This window comes from Coptis chinensis, chromosome 6 (genome assembly GCF_015680905.1).
Source record: "Coptis chinensis isolate HL-2020 chromosome 6, ASM1568090v1, whole genome shotgun sequence".
NCBI classification, from domain to species: Eukaryota; Viridiplantae; Streptophyta; class Magnoliopsida; order Ranunculales; family Ranunculaceae; genus Coptis; species Coptis chinensis.
In genome coordinates this window covers 63289077-63305599 of record NC_141461.1, presented here as the reverse complement: position 1 = coordinate 63305599, position 16523 = coordinate 63289077, and positions in this window count along the sequence as shown.

Below are 16523 nucleotides of genomic sequence, written 5' to 3'. Positions count from 1 at the left end.
TCCATGGTTAGCAGTTGCTAGGCTAGTTTCATGAGGAGTGACAGATTCAACTCCTTGAGATACCGGATGCCGAGCCCTCCTTCAGTCTTTGGTTTGCAGACTTTTGCCCATTTGAGAGTAATGGACTTCCTTACTGTGGGATTGCCTGACCATATGAAGTTTTTGATGGCTTCTTCTCCTTCTTTGATGCTTTTTTGAGGCCACTTGTAGATGCCCATGTTATACACGGGAATGCTATTCAGAATAGATTGTGCCAAGACAACTTAACCCTGAAAAGAAAGTAGCCTTTTGGCCCATCCACTTGCTCTCTTTTTAATCTTGTCCACCAAATTTTGAATGTTGGCATGACGGACACTGCAAAAAATGTTAAAACAGCTATGTGTAACCTTATATCTAACACATCAAGCATTTCTGCATTAAAAATGGTTATGTAACTGTTTAGTGAAAAGAATAATAGTTGTTGTATTTTGGTTATTCCATGCCATATATATTGTCTTGAGGGCCTTATATGATGTCTTATAAGGGTTATGTATATCAGTCGATTTTGATTGTGACACATGGCTAACGTCGACCGTGATAACAAGTTCTCTGTAATATGTCCCGGTGTACCAGATCAGTTATGTTCAAATTTGGGGGGAAACAAGTTTGGGAACTGGGATGGGAGCCCTCTCAATTTTACATCAACTTCTACTTCCTCTACTCCCTCTAGAATCTGACAATATTTCCCCCTCATTTCAGTCATTACATATCAATGTGACCCAATTTCTTCGTCCACATATTTTTTCAGATTCCTGCATATCATGAGAAACCCTAAAATGTATGTTTCTTAGATACATATGAAATTGGTGAGTATTATTACAGTACTTGAGTTGGATTTAAGTAATCCGATAATATTGACCCTAATATTTTTTTTTTGCATAACCAATTGTTTGGTAAGTTATATTTGCTAAGAATATTTTCCTTTGTTTCTGTCTGATATTATTTAGTCACTGCCGGATTGCACTGTTGTGATATTAAAGTGCAACTTCAAATTGCAATAACCGTCTTAGTTGTTATGAAATATGTAGAATATTTGTGGTTACAATTAAAGGGTATTAGTATGCTTACACATTGGCTTGTTTTGTTCTAAGTAGTGGTAAGAAGAAGTGGCCCCAAACTACTGCTGGGCCAGCCACAAAGATAACTTCCCGATGTTGTCAAAAAATGCATGCTTCACGAGAAGCTGTTCTCAGTGATTGATGCCGAGGAAAAGGAAAGGTTTAAGTCATCTCCGTTTGGGTTTCTGTGGAGTGTCGTTGGAAATACGGACGTTACGGACCCAAACAGCACGTCCTACACTCATTTTACCCACCCCCAACTGGTTATAGAGGTTCTGAAAAAGCGAATAGCTCGCGTCAGTTACAAAATTGGAGACAAATTCTTAAGCTTCAAGATGTACGATGTGGTACTACTCACCGGGCTTTCCACAGACTGTCCACCGAAATGGTATTACATAATGAAGCTGATAGGGATTTACTAACCTAAATTACTAGGCTAATTAGATCCTATTTTAATTATAATAATACTCGCAAGCGCACGAGGTCTATTGTAGTAGGTGTGCAAATACGAGGTCGATCCCACAGAGAATTTGTGTTGGGTACAATTGAATATTAAAATACTACTTAACCTAATCCGAACTATATTGGTTTGTATGAAGGATAATTATTAACTAAAACTAGTTAAAATATGGAAATAATATAACTAATATTAAATACTATTAATGGAGAGAATACTAAGGCACTCGAATCCACCCTAGACCGTTGTAGATTATCAAGTTCAAATCAGTTTAAAGTTCTCTTTTAATTACGAGTAGCATGAGGGAAAGGTAACCCTAGCTTTCTTTAAGATGTGAACGTTGAGCTCTTATATAAATCTAGATATTGGTTTGATTGAATTTCAGCAAACGAGAATCTAAACTCCTAGCAAAAATCGTCTTCTTACAGCACAACTTCTCACAAGTTTACGTAAATGATAAAATCAATGCTTTGATAAGAATGGAATATTTATCTAACGATTAACTAGTCAAGTCATGAACTTTTAACATGCAAGATATAATTAATGAAAGTATACCACTAATATCAGAGAAATCAATCAGTTATTCATTAAATTGGAAAACAATAAACTCATTAAACAGTAAAACCTATGCAAGTCTAGGGCTTCATCTAAGCCCTAGCTTGGAACTTAGCTAGACATAATAATAATAAGACAAAAACTAAAACAAGGGATAGATGAACTCACGTAGACAGTGGGTTCGTTTCTTCCTATTTTGCAAGTTTCAGTCTTCCAATTCCAGTTCACTTAATTGAGCTGCTCCAAAAGCTTCGGCCTCTTCCAATAGATATATCCTATTTAGAAGCTTCGACCTCTCTCCTTTTATTGTTCCTTCTCTCGGCCTCTCTCTCTTTTGTACTTTTATTCTCTATTGTTCTGTGTTCTTGTGTTTTTGTGATAGGGGCGAGAGAGAGAAAGAGCTCTCCACTTCCTTTGTTTATATAGAGATGGATTAAGGTGTACAAGCCTTGGAATCCCTTTTGGAAACCTTTCCTTTCGTGTTTGAATCCTTTTAGAACTTCCCAAATTGAAATATAATTGGTTAGCGCAAAACTGCAAAGGTTATGGAAAACACTGTTATTCTGCGAAATTGGAAGGGAGCGCGGGTTGCGTTTTGACATAGGTTTCTTAAGGCGCGGGCGCGCTCTGACCTCTTGACAATAGTACCTCAACTTTTTATAGTAACTTTATAATGCCATACACATGTTATCTCATCGCTTGTTTTGTGTATTCTCTCTGTAATCAAGACGTGAGAATCTCACAACTCCGTAAAGTCCTCAGTCTCAGCCCGTTTCTTCGTATTTGCGTTGATTTCTGTAAAACCAAAGAAATAGACTAATCAAAGGAACTTATATTAATTAATTAGACAATATAACATAAATATGGGCATACATGTGTATCATTTATGTGCTTATCAAATACCCCCAAACTTACATTTTGCTAGTCATCGAGCAAACTAACTCTAAACTAATAACAAAAATTAAAAATCCTAAGTCACTTTCCGAGGAATCACGATTACACTTAGCATATGTAACAAGCCTTTTAAACCCCTAGGTTTACCCTAATGGATGAGTTTAGTCTCATGAGAGTTTTCAGAGAAGATACTCACAAACTTCATCTATACTATAGCTATTAAGAAATAACAGTAATGTTTCTTTAATTTATCTCAGATGTCTATACATCTCACTAGCAAGGAATAAAAAATACTCATTTTAAAACCTAAATTAATACATCCATAATAATCAAATCATCTAAAAATAAACAACATGCAATGAACTATACTATGAAATGCAATGGCAGGTCCGTTTTTGAAACTTTGGAATATAATCCCTAAGTAGGTCCTCACAAATGTGTCAAGACAAAAATACTCTGATTTTTCTACTAAGATTTCGCTCACTCCAGTGTGCAATGGACACACTTTTCCTCACAATCTCAATGACGTCCAAAAGAGCCAAGGTCGATCAAACACATCTGCTACTTACTATCACACCAACCTATTCCTAATTGAGCTAAAAGTCTTTATTAGGTGTTATGTATGGCTTAGGTGATGGTTTAAGAATAAATGGAATGGATAAACAAAATAGTCAAGTCTGAGAAAATAAGGTCTTCAAAATATGTATATAGAGAAAACCTTGTTCTTACTTTGCTTCTACACTTTGTTTCCATCCTTGGCCCTTTTGTTTTGGCTTTTGACTTCTTCGATTATGTTTTTGGAGTTCTAACTTTTTATTATTTTTTCTTTTCTTTCAATGGAAACTTTCTTTTCTTTTTCTTTTGAAACAACTAACAAATTTTTGGTTTTCCACAGGTATTTCTCTTTTCTTTTCTTCATTTCATCCTATTTCTTAGACTCATTCAAAATGGGTAGGCCGATTTTTATTTTGATTTTTCATTTTATAGAGTGTAAAGGATTTGTGGTTTATGAAAAGGCTAAATAAAAGGCACAATGGGGAGATTAGCGGATAAATTTCATGTAGGTGTGAATTTCTAGCTATATTGATCCAAAGATGGCCTAAATTCTCTCTTAAGATATGGTATGGTGATCAAGCAAGTGAACGTATGATTTCTCTACTCGGAATTTACTACTCCTTGTGTCATCACTCAGATATATATCAACTCATATGAGGCTTTTGGGCTAGATTCTCACAGGATATGTAAAATTAAGCACTCTAACCTAGGTCTAAGAAAAGTACTGCCAAAAACAATCATGATGTTCATGCAAGACATTTATGAAAAAATGCAATGACTATTACCTATATATTAACCTAAGTTTATAAAAACTACTTTTAATTCTAATACTAAATGAGACTTCTAGACTATAATCATCATAGAAAAGGAAACAATACCACTATCCCTAAGTACACAGTATAAGTTTTATTTTTTCGCTAACAAAACATTTTGTTCCCACCCCCAAACTTATGTTAGACATTGTCCTCAATGTTGACATATATGCTCAAATTAAAAAGAAAACAACATGGACAAGTAAAGATAAAGGAAAGAGGTTGCTAATAGCTCCATGAACGAAAAATAAAGCTCGAGTCACCTGTATAAATTAGTACCTTACCAAAGATATAATAGTGATAATATATATAAGGAACCAAATTACTACAACGACTAAAATATGTCATGTATCTCATTCCATAAAGTTACACGTCTCCAAAAAGGCAGAGAAAAGGTGATAAAGTGGAATGTATGAGATATGTGCACATAAGACTCAACAACAAAAATAAAAACATGGGTTGCCTCCCATGAGTGCTACATTTTACGTCTCTAGCAGATGAATGCATGCAATGTCATGTAGATAATCAAATAGTCCAAGCTTTAAGCAAAAGATCATGCAAATCTTAATCTAACAAATGCCACCCCGAAACTTATGCAAAACAACATTTAAACATACCATGTATCATCTAATAAGATATGCAAAAGCAATAAACAGTAAGCTAACATGAGACAAAGCATCTAACAAATAGTAATAATGCCATCAGATCTTCGCAAATCAGATAACACTTTCAAATCATCTTTTCTTACCCAAATAGCACAAACCTTAGCTAAATGGTATCTAGGTTATGTATGTTTATATTTCACTCCCATTTTCTTACCATGATTCCTAGGCAAATTATAATCACATCTCATAGGTCTATTAGATAGACTAGATATAACAACATTATTAACACGGTTATGAGATGGAGCACATGATTGTGGAACCTAGTTAAAAAATGATAACGTGTGTGCATGACTAATGGTTTTACACCAAACCTGATAATTGCTTCTTCTAACATGACAATGATACTTAATATGACCTACACCACCACAATAATAACAATTGATAGGATGTCTAGTGCAGTCAACATGGGAGGTGGAAGGGACATTATTTGGTATACACCCTAGTTCTAAAGAAGAAGAAACTGACTTAGAACACATAACAAGAGTTTTACAAGCACTTGGACACTCCTCAACACTCACAATTTCAATATGTTTTTGAGTTTCCTTAATTATGCTAAGCTTATGTATCAGAGAATCATTCTTATTCCTAAAAGATTCATTCTCTGCCAGTAACTGATTAACAACATACATATTTTCATTAACTTTGGAACTCGAAACAATGTTTTCACTTTCAAGAGATATTGCCTTCTCAGCCAACCTCTCATTAGCATTAAGCAATTCATGATTTTTCTTTAAAAGTGCAACATACAGCTTATGAAAATTTTCATTTAAATCACTTAACAAACTATCACGACAAATACTTAGTCAAGGATTAGAAATAGGACATGAAGAATTATCATTAAGAGGATTACAAAAATAATAGTCCTAAGATATAGGATTCACTACCTCTCTTGGTTCCTCATCATCACTATCACTAAATTGGTTTGGACGAACATACATGGACTCAAATTAATTAGACCAAAAACCATCATCATCGTCATCACTATTACCTAACAGTTGGTTATTAGTTTCAACCAAATTAAGCTCATGTATATTTTCTGACTCCCCAAGTTGGTTGCTTATATTCAAGACATTAGGCTCTAACTAGTTTTGGAGTTCTCTCTCATTACTTTCCTTAAAAGAGTTAATTAACTGATTGACACGAATGTCACTTAGTAGGGTTGCCTCATAGGTAGCCCGTGCAACTCCCTTGATCTCTTGCATGCTCATCGTATTTTTCATGATCAATGTATTTTGCTCCAATTGAGCAAGAGCGTGTTCTAAAGCAGATGAAAGTGCAGAAGAACTGTATGTGTTATAACTCCACATGTTTTTTTTTTTTTAAAGACTCTAAATACGACAATCCACACAAACAATATCAAAAATATATATCAATTATAATTTAACAATAATATGTTTAATATTGTTGCTCATAAACCCAAATAACACGATTCCCAGTTCTTGTGTGCAAAAGCATCGTCACTCGATCCACTTGTCAAAAAGGCTTTCCTAATGAGCTAGCTTAACCTATCCTAATGCAAAATGCCTAAGGCTGGTCAAGGTGAATTATCCTTCCTAAATACAAAAAAAACAAAACGAAAACAAAACACACGACACAAACTAATTCAACCTGACAAGTCCGAAGAATACCTCCCTTTGTTTCACCGTGTCCTGCAGTACTTGAATACCGTACGAGCATGGTTCTAGATCCTACAAAGCAACTGGAAGTACCCTGCAAAAAAGCAGAACACAATCAGTAGCACTAAAAGCGTGGGCGCGCTAAAAAAGCACTGGAATAGAGCGTGGGTCGCGCTCTCTGCGTAATTTGTTGGGAAACAAGGTAAGAGCGTGGGCGCACTCTCTGCAAGGTAAACTAGGGCATAGGCGCCCTCTAAGTTTCTCATAGGTAGACCTGCAATTTTTCAGAGAGGTTCCTACAGATGTCAGGAAGTTATTAATGTGGTCGTATGCAGAAAAATCTAAATAGAAACATAAACTATAAATTAACAAAAACTACGGCTAAACTAAGCCGAAAAATAACGAATTATGTAAAGTAAGACTCTAACTGTCAATTGTACCACTGCAATCCCCGGCAACGGTGCCAAAAACTTGATAGGGATTTACTAACCTAAATTACTAGGCTAATTAAATCCTAATTTAATTAATATAATACTCGTAAGCGCATGAGGTCTATTGTAGTAGGTGTGCAAATACGAGGTCGATCCCACAGAGAATGCGTGTTAGGTACAATTAAATATTAAAATACTACTTAACCTAATCCGAACTATATTGGTTTGTATGAATGATATTTATTAACTAAAACTAGTTAAACTATGGAAATAATAAAACTAATATTAAATACTATTAATGGAGAGAATACTAAGGCACTCGAATCCACCCTAGACCGTTGTAGATTATCAAGGTCAAATCAGTTTAAAGTTCTCTTTTAATTACGAGTAGCACGAGGGAAAGATAACCCTAGATTTCTCGAAGATGTGAACGTTGAGCTCTTATATAAATCTAGATATTGGTTTGATTGAATTTCAACAAACGAGAATATAAACTCCTAGCAAAAATCATCTTCTTACAGCACGACTTCTCACAAGTTTACGTAAACGATAAAATCAATGCTTTGATAAGAACGAAATATTTATCTAACTTTTAACATGCAAGATATAATTAATGAAAGTACACCACTAATATTAGATAAATCAATCAGTTATTCATTAAATTGAAAAATAATAAACTTATTAAACAGTAAAACCTATGAAAGTCTAGGGCTTCATCTAAGCCCTAGCTTCAAACTTAATAATAAGACAAAAACTAAAACAAGGGATAGATGAACTCATGTAGACAATGGGTTTGTTTCTTCCAGTTTTGCAAGTTTCTGTCTTCTAATTCCAGTTAACTTAATTGAGCTGCTCCAAAAGCTTCGGCCTCTTCCAATAGATGTATCATGTTTAGAAGCTTCAACCTCTCTCTTTTTACTGTTCCTTCTCTCGGCCTCTCTCTCTTTTCTACTTTTATTCTCTACTGTTTAGCGTTCTTGTCTTTTTGTGATGGGGGCGAGAGAAAGAAAGAGCTCTCCACTTCCTTTGTTTATATAGAGACGGATTAGGGCGTACAAACCTTCGAATCCCTTTTGGAAACCTTTCCTTTCGTGTTTGAATCATTTTAGAACTTTCCAAATTGAAATCCAAGCAGTTAGCGTGAAGCTGTGAAGGTTCTGGAAAACACTGTTATTCTGCAAAATTAGAAGGGAGCGCGGGTCGCGCTCTGGCACAGGCTTCTTAAGGTGTGGGCGCGCTTTAACCTCTTGACAACAGTACCTCAACTTTTTATAGTAGCTTTATAATGGTGTACGCATGTTATCTCATCACTTGCTTTTTGTATTCTCTCTGTAATCGAGACGTGAGAATCTCACAACTCTGTAAAGTCCTCAGTCTCAGCCCGTTTCTTCGTATTTGTGTTGATATCTGTAAAACCAAGGAAATAGACTAATCAAAGAAACTTATATTAATTAACTAGACAATATAACATAAATATGGGCATACATGTGTAACATTTATGTGCTTATCAGAAGCCCAAGAACATCAGTGATTTCAGAAAGAGATATTTTATGGGCACTCATGGTTCCGTACGTGGTGATATTCGACTAACAGATATTATGCGAGCTAGGGAGGAGGTGAGGGCAAATGCATTAAGCAAATATGGCTGATGATATTCATCGCCTCAATAGGTTATACGTGCTTGGAGCTTTTCTCTTACCAACCGAGTCAAAAGGAGTCAATGTCATATGGGTTGACATTGCCAAAAATTTGAACAAGTTTGATAGTTTTCCTTAGGGATATCTTGTGTATGAGCTGCTTAACCAGAAGTTGGAGTCGCTATGTGACGCCATCGGTAAACATGTCGAGTATAAGGCTGGCCACCCGTATACTAGCACCTTCTAAGGTTATGCCCTAGCATTCACCCTATGGATATTCCTCCACGTGTTGTCTCTAGAAGTGACAAGGTTATAACTAAACAGCTTCCTATGGTTCATAGGGTGGGTGAAAGTTCCCGAAAGAAAAGATGTCCGTAGCAAACGAGCACCGCCATTGAAGAACAAAGTAGCCCCACTATCCAAGAATAGACCAGCCCCATAGTTGAAGAACAAACCAGCCCAACCATCGAAGATCAAATCACCACCTTCGAAGAACAGAGCACCACCCTCAACGAAAAAAACAACAGCTTCTAAAAACAAAACAGCCCCATCTCCCCCTTCACAAACAAATTGTGGAACCGAGGATCCAATACTAGAGAGAGTGTCTACTACTGCTGCCTTTAGGAGGTCACTGTGGTCGACAACTTCAGAAGAAACCACCAAGTCCGACACCTTACGTGCTTCTACCTGCCGAGAAAGCAAAAGTAAAGAAAAGCCGAGGGTAGTCAAAATTGGTAATAAGACCCAGAAGGTTGGGGGTATTGAACCAGACCCTCTATCGGGGTGTCACGAACTTGAATGCCTTGAACTGGATAACTATATGGGTCTAGCAAAGCTGGTAGGACTGGTCAACCGTGACCGACCAGAGGAAGAGGCTGCTGCAGAAGAGAGATTGTCAGCATCTGGACGGGCGGTGAGTCAAGTGCAAAATGCTGTGAGGATAATGGGAGATAAATTATGGAGACCCTCCTTCTGTGTTTGTATAAAATCAGGATCGGGATTTGAATGAAATTCCTATGGAGTCTGAAGACGCAGCACCGGCCACTGATCACGAATCACCCGTTGAAGAGACTCATATTATTCTATCTGATATAGAGGCCCAAAAAACTATTATGGACACTGCTCTGGGAATTAATTTGAGCACTGGTGATCAAAGTAAACCCGAGTTAACTATTAGGGCCAGTGAACGGTTGAGGGGGGAAATGACAGACCAAGAAGTCTACAAATTGTTTTTGTCAAGGAATCATTGCTTGCAAAAAATGTTACCCAGTATCGATGGGGAAGAGGTAAATTTGAATACGTGACAAACACTTAGTTATGGTTTTAATATGGATTAAAAGTTTGTTATATGAAGGGGACATTGTGTGTATGCTCTGAGACATCATAGAAACGTGTTTAGTTCTAATCAATTTTGATGCAGTATGTGTGTTGGATTACAAGTAGTCTAGTCGAATGTCTTCCTATTTCTGACGGGGAACTACATGAAGAGGAAGTCCAATAAGTCTATTCCGTAAAAACCACAGCAAGACTACCCTTTTATGAAGTATCATAGTAAGACATTATGTTAAAGTTGTGAGCCATTATAGTTAGTTTCTGAGTTCTATTAAATTTGTACGCAGGATGCTTGTGGGATTGCTAGTGGTACTGTTAAAATTTTATCAATTTTTGATGAGGAAGTCCAACCTTACCATAAGGTATACTTCTGTCACAGACACCATGTTCATACTGTAATTGGACTGGGACATTAATTGACTCTATTGCAAATTCATTCTCAATTGCTCATACAACATGACTTTTGAATCAGCCTACCGAAAGCATAGATGTTACTGAAGGTGGTCAGAATATTGATATGGAATTATATGTAGTGATTGACGATGCAAAATAGGGACCCAATTCTATTGCTACATCTGTTATGCAAGATGATATGGTAAGAACATCCAAAACATTTGTTTCTGTAATCAAATCCAATCAATTGGAGGATGAAGTGGCTGTTGTTTCCCAAGACTTAATTCTTGATGTTATAAACAAGAAAGAAAATGGATTGCTAGGAAGAAAGCCTGGTATTCTAAGATTCAAAAAGGTTGGGACTGACCTAACTAAGATGAGTACCTCCAATTTCCATGTTTTGTATTACTGGAAGAAGCATGATGTTGAGGAATCTAGTCACTCTGACATTCTTAGGCACTATGGAAATGGTGTTCATATTGACATGAGTAGCTTCTATGGATTGTAAAAGGGAGGCTGGGTGAATGATGTGGTTTGTCTCTGTCAATTATACGTTTTCTTGACACTAATATATATATACGGAATATATATATAGATAGCTTTTAATATCTGATTGTTTTATGTTTTTGGATTCCAAGGTACTGGATTCGTACATGTACTTACTCAGTTGGTGGTACACTGTTGTAGGACATGTCGACATTGTAATGGAGGATACGTACGTTGTAGTTGAATAATCAAGGTTCTTGGTAAAGTCGTGCATCCGTATATATTATCTTTGATTATTTTTTGGGTTTATTTCTTCTTCCCTTGTTTCTTATTATTTAGTTTTTGTGACAGCGTTACTTGTATGATATAGACAGAATATTGGAAGCAATATTAGAAGAGGATAACATGATAGTTGAAGAGAAGCTTCATCAAGCAAAACAACAAGTTGTGAGTTCGTTAAAACGTCGAATCATAGAATTGGTTGGGCATGATAGTTCGAGGCCAAACTTGAGTAACTGCCATGGTTTGATGATGACGGTCAATGTTGAAGGAGTGCATTGGATCCTCATCGTTGTCAATTTTGTGACGTGGAGTGTTCAAATCTAAGACTCGTTGGAGAACCCAATTGATGGTCGCCCTTAGTCTCTTGTCCCAACACCACTGGTGAAAAAGTTATTAAGAGTGCTCCCTTATGCACTGTTGAGCTAGGATGGAGAATGTATAAACATTGCCAAATTGGGTCGTCAGTGGAGTGTTGAGTTTCCGATTTGCGGCAAACAAGACGATGCCAACAGCTGTGGGGTATTTACACTTGTCTTTGCTGACAGCCTACTGTAAAATTTGTCACCAGTCTTCCCAGCGAAAATGCAACTATATATAAGGCAAATAATAGCAAAGGACTTGTTGGAGTGTGGCATATCTGACGAAGAGTATTGTCAGAGGAAAGTTGGCTGGCGTTTGGACTTTGATGCGGGAGAAGAATCTGGTAATGGGCGAATGGTTGCTGAAGTTCAAAGTGCACCAATTGGTGTCATGGAGGTGGATCCTGCGGACTCTCGCTAAAACTCTGTTACATTTGTGGGACATTATGTGACTGTTCAAAGACATCATAGGTGTTTTGGGAGTTCTAATATAATCTTCTGCAGGGTGCTTTTGGTATTAGGATGCCATCATATATAAATATAAAGTAGGGCTAAATATGGACAAATTAAAATAACGGACCCTTAAAATAATATGTCCCAGATGCGAATGTTGTAGAGAATTTGGACTAGGTCATTAGGTTCCCCTACTGGGACGTCATAGTTACTAACTAATACAATGGTGATCTTTGGCGTAAGTTACCAATGGAAATGTTAGTACAGAGCCCACCATTGACCTTAATTATGTGGCGGATGTTTTACAGCTAGACACCAAGAAAGTCTCACTTAACAATGTGCAAATAAAGATGCTTGACAGTCAACCGGAAGTTGAGCAGTTGAAGGATTGTAATAAATTCAGTGCTAAGGAGGAGAGGGCCACTGAAGTGTCTTGATAAGCTTATGGAAGTTATGTCGGTGGGTTTGCCATTAATAAAGTGGAATCCCACCGTCACTCCCAAACATAGTCTGCCTCCGAATCTCGCGCAAAGCACAGAGTCAAAAGTCCTTGCACAGGTGTATTGGTGGTTGTATGACTAAATTCTCAAATTGAGTATGCTGCTGATCTAACCATCAGGGTCTATGGTCGGGGGTTGTCCATAAACTTGAGCACCTACCAGTTGCTTAGACAATACCAGTGGCTAAATCACGAGGTTTGTAGAATGCTACTTGCTACATTTTGGCCTTTCCCGCAATATTTAACTTACTGTATCGTCTAACTAGTCAATTTGTCTTATCTTTTTACCCTTTTTTTCCTGGTCAAGGTTATTTCCGTGTACATGACCCTTTTGGACAGGTGCTACAATAGACTTGCACGGTATGAGGATGTCTTGATAATACGTGAATCGTCAGAATACTAAGTTATCATCCCAGATACACATATGCTGGTAATGTTTCCCAAAACCCACTTCTTTTCTCCGACTTATTATGAGATTTGTCAACAATGCTCCGAATAATTATGGTATCAAAAACTATGTAGGTCTACATGGAGTCTTTGTATGCCACTGTTGGGGAGATGACAAATTGAGAAAGTGAGAATTGGGTTTGTTGTTCATCTTAGATCCTTTTGTTTGGAGGAATGGTTTTGATGGTTGGAAAAATCTCTCTACAAACTCTTCTCTATTTTCTAATGGTGGAAAACACTAGGGAATGAAAACACTAGGGATGGGGTTTAAAACATGGAATACTTTGTAGAAAATTAAACTTGATAGAAACCTTGATTGAAGAGAACTTGTAAAGAATGAAAACTTGATTGAAAGGAACTTGATTGAACTTGAAATAAGAACTTGAAGTAAGAACTTGAAAATAACAATGGAAATTATGAATAAAGCAATTAAAATAAAATGAGAAGACTTGAAATTAAATTTAGGTTACACTACTCCTAACAAAACCAAATGGTTTGGACCATAAAACATTGGATAACTAATTCTCTACATCTCTTTGCTTTATATAGGACACCATTTACAATTATGTCCTTCCTTCTAGAAACAATCTTGTGGGCTTTTGACCTAAGCCCATACAATAAAAGACTTAATTTTGGCTTTAGGTCCCTGAGTCCGTAGTTTTCAGCCTTGAGTCCTTGAGTCTTTGACTTTGACAGTTGACTTTTACTTTTGACTTTGACTTTCTGGTTATTTTGCTCCTAAGCTAGAATCTTCCCAAGTAGCGTAAATAGCCATCTTTTTTGTGCTAAAATGCATGTATTAGGAATATGCATCCTAAATGGCCTGTATCCTGCAACCGGTAGAAAAAGTTATAAGTTGTCGGTTCATTAAGCATAAGAAGGGCATATTTGAAGCATTGTAAAGGTAATAAAATGCACATTTGGGGGGCGGATCAACTACCCCCAAACAACATTTTGCTTGTCCTTAAGAAAAAGATGAAAGAGAAAAAACTAAGATCACAAATGTGTGATTTATTATACTAGTCTCATTTCGCAGAGTGCGATTGCATTGACCATATGTAACAAGGCCTTAAACCACTAGGACTTCCCTAGTGGATGAGCTTAAGCCTCGTGAGAGTTTTCCAGAGAAGGTACTTAGAAACTTCCTCTATTTAGTACAAGGGGTCTTGTTTCCTTATTTATTCTCAGAGGTTTATACATCTCATTAGCGGTGGAATAAAGAAATGCTACTTTGAACTTAGAATAATATATATACAGTAGTCTAATCATCTAAAGATAAACATGCAAAACATGAGTAGTGAAATGCAAAAGCAGAGTTATTTCTGAAACTTTTGGAGAGCGTCCTTAAGTTGGGTTCTCACAGGGGTGTGTTGCAATCACAACTCTCTGATAGATTCACTCAAGTTTCATTTTCTCAAGTTCAGAGGGCACTTATATTCCTCACATACATGAATGACATCCAAGGAAATCGGGGTGGATTGATCACAATATCCACTTACTATCACACCATCCTATTCCTAGTTGAGTTAGAGGTCTTTTATTAGGAATTACGGGGCTAAGGTAGTGGTTTTGATATAAAGGGAAGGGAAAACAAACTCCGATAAGTTGAGAAATTGGGTCTTCAGGATAGTTGTAACTAGATAATAACCTCGTTTTGTTATTTTGCTTCCGAATTTGTGATTCATTCTTTAGCCCTTTGGCATTGTGACTCCATATGATTTTGAATTTTGCTAGTTCTAACTTTGCTTTTGTTTCTTTTGAAATTGACTCCTTTTGATTTTGAACTTTTGAGAGATTTTGATTCTTGAATCTTTTCTTTCTTTTCTCTTTTCAAGCTTCTATCTATTTTGTTTTTGTATAAGGCCTTCTCTTCTCTTTTTACACATATCATCCAAATCTCAACTTGTCATCTGGGTAAGCTTTTTATTGTGTGTGGTAACTGTTCAAGGATTGATTGCGAAGAAATAAAAAGGCTTTTAGAATTTGGTGAAAGCTCAGGGGTAACTAGAGGAAAAATTATCTTTTTGGGTTTTTAACATTTATTTGGCTATATCGATCCAAAAATGGCCTAACTTCTCTCCTAGGATATGGCGTGGTGATCAAGCAAGTAGACGTGTTATCTCTTTATCCATACATCCTTGTGTCATCACTCAATAATCATTCAGATGAGGCTTTTGGCTAGATTCTCACAGGATATGGAACTTAACTGTTCTAACCTTGATCTCGGAAACTCACTGCTATATACAATCAAATATTGATGCATGCCATTCATGAAAAGGTGTAGAAACTATTGTATGTATATTAGGCTGAGTTCGAAGAACGAATCTTTACTCTATTGCTATAATGAGACTTCTAAACCTTTTATTCATCATAGAAAAAGGAAAACAAGACTTTTAGTACAAAACAGAAAAAAATATTTTTCATTTTTTCGAAATATTTTAAGAAAGAAAGAAATATAGAAATATACTAATCTATATAATATATGGAATGCTATATAATAAATGCCTAGTTTTTGTAGAATGTTACTATACCACCCAAACAGAAATATGCTTTGTCCTCAAAGTATGAAGAAAAGGAAAGAGATTACCATAGGAATATGAGCAAAAACAGAAATAACTTGTACTCTATTCTTCGGGATAAGAATATACCACCCCCAAACAAGTTTGGAGCGTGGGTTGCTGGATATAGAACGAGATATACATGGTTTGTTATACTAGGAATTTACGTAATTATTCTACTATGAAATACTTAACATGCATTCGGAATTATACTTAGAGGTTAAGAAAAAAAAATATAGGAAATGCAAGTATGTAAACAACTATCTATATGAAATGTGTGTGTGTGTGTGTGTGTGTGTGTTTTTTTTTTTTTTGGTTCTTGTTTTTCTCAAAAGGTATCTCTAACCATATAGAGGGTTTTTACAAGAAGATAAAATCATACTTTTATTCAGTATCATTTTGGTTACTCTGGGGCGTAAGATTTTAATTTTTATATCCTCAAGTTTTAGAAACTATATAGAAATGTTATAAAGATAACTCGTACAAAAGCAGTGATTTCTAAGCTAAGTTTGAAAAGAAACCACCACAAGTGGTCTAAGGCAACTTTCATGTCGGCTATTTAATTAACCCAACACTACTAAAAAAAAGACTTGTGATGACGGCTTTTAGCCGTCATGAAACTGGTTTAATGACATTTTTCATTTAAAAAGCAACCATCATTATAGAGCCCGTCATAAATGTTAACAAAAAATGTCATAAATATTAACAAAAAACGTCATAAATTTGATGACGGTTCTGGAGAAGCTGACATAAAAGTTTGAACTTAATATGACAAAAAGTCATTTATAAACGTCATAAATAGATCTTTTTTGCATGACATGTTTTACTTAACCATCATAGTTTATTAGAAAAAGCGTCAAGAACTAAACCTTCGTTTATGACTGTTTTTATTTAAGCGTCACCCTAAGAAACAAAAGCGTCAAGAAATTAATACTAAAAACTGTCAAGGATTGACATGTAACACGACAGTTCTTTGGAAGCCATCATAACTTCTT